Raw genomic sequence first — 1,552 nt, forward strand, 5'->3', positions numbered from 1 at the left:
AACCTGCTAATGAGCCCTTGTATTTCACCAGCAGGTGGCACAGACCAGACATGCGGCGGATTAGGAGCCACAGACACACGGTTTGCCGGTGCTGTGATAATTGGGGGTTTTCTGGGGAAGGAGGATTTGGAGCTGGTACATATGATTATTTCACGCAGTATTTGGTGCCACAACAAGGAGAGGATCTAAGAAAAGAATAGCCGATTCTGTGCTTTGCACGTCCCCTCTATTCTCAATCCCGGAGGTCTTATCAATGATGTAAAGACACCGTGCACCTGCGTTGTCTGGGGTCGTACGGTCATCGGCTCCAGAGTGCGCTGGATAAACCCTTTAACTCATACAGAAAATTTCCCACCCATCAATCAACCCCGTCCTGCGCCTGCTGTGAGTAGAGGACGAGCTGTAGTACCCTGCGCCTGCTGTGAGTAGAGGACGAGCTGTAGTACCCTGCGTCTGGCTGTGAGTAGAGGACGAGCTGTACTACCCTGCGCCTGCTGTGAGTAGAGGACGAGCTGTACTACCCTGCGCCTGCTGTGAGTAGAGGACGAGCTCTAGTACCCTGAGCCTGCTGTGAGTAGAGGACGAGCTCTAGTACCCTGCGCCTGCTGTGAGTAGAGGACGAGCTGCAGTACCGAGATCAGCCTCCACGCCATGTGTGGGGCTGTGGGGTTCTGGTCCATACATAGTCTGCGCCTGATCGCTGCAGGGCCGAGTGTTGGACCCATCAATCCGATATTAATGACCTTTCCTAAGGATATGCCACCAACATCATAGATTCCAGACGACTCCCTTAAGTCTCTGTTCACACCTCACTTTATGAACATGCACATACACGTACAAACATAGGACCCCATACACCATATCAATGAAAACACAATTTTTTGGCACATGGGTCAGTTTTCATTGTAATACCGGTTACCTTTTCTGTATAGGGAGGTGCCATAAGATGCTGCATTATACTGGGTGCAAACGTCTAGCAAAGAGCGACATCTGCCACCGAATGCTTGGAGGGTGCATATGTTGGGGGTCTCCATTGGAGGAAAAGATCACAGTAAAAAGATTTCCATGACCCTGGTCCAGTAGCCACGTTGGTAGTCTTGGCTGACGGACCAGAACGCTGCGACTCTGCTACCTACGACATCCTCGGCGCCTCTCGACGTGGGAGGGATAAAGGTGCGACGTCGGGCCAGACCTACTAATCTGAGGGAAAGGAGTCAGGGAGGCCGACAGGTAAGTGGCATCTCCACCAAATACCAGCCTGACCACCAGGGCCCTGTTAATCTCTTTTCTGATGCAAAAAATGAAGTGTGAACACGGCAGAACGAACGATCGTTTGGCCCAAATGGACAGATGCATGTTTGTCCTAATAAACTAGGTCATTGATCTCGTGAACACCATGAGCGCCCCACAGCTGGTGAAGGGTCCTATTCATGTCAATGGGGAAAACTCAATGATATGAACAAACCAAAGCTAAAAACAAAGGCAGAAGGTTCAGAAGAGCAAAGACCAGAGAAGACACTTCAAACCTTCTACTAACACCCGGACGCTCCTC

This window comes from Ranitomeya variabilis, chromosome 2 (genome assembly GCF_051348905.1).
Source record: "Ranitomeya variabilis isolate aRanVar5 chromosome 2, aRanVar5.hap1, whole genome shotgun sequence".
Classification (NCBI taxonomy): Eukaryota; Metazoa; Chordata; class Amphibia; order Anura; family Dendrobatidae; genus Ranitomeya; species Ranitomeya variabilis.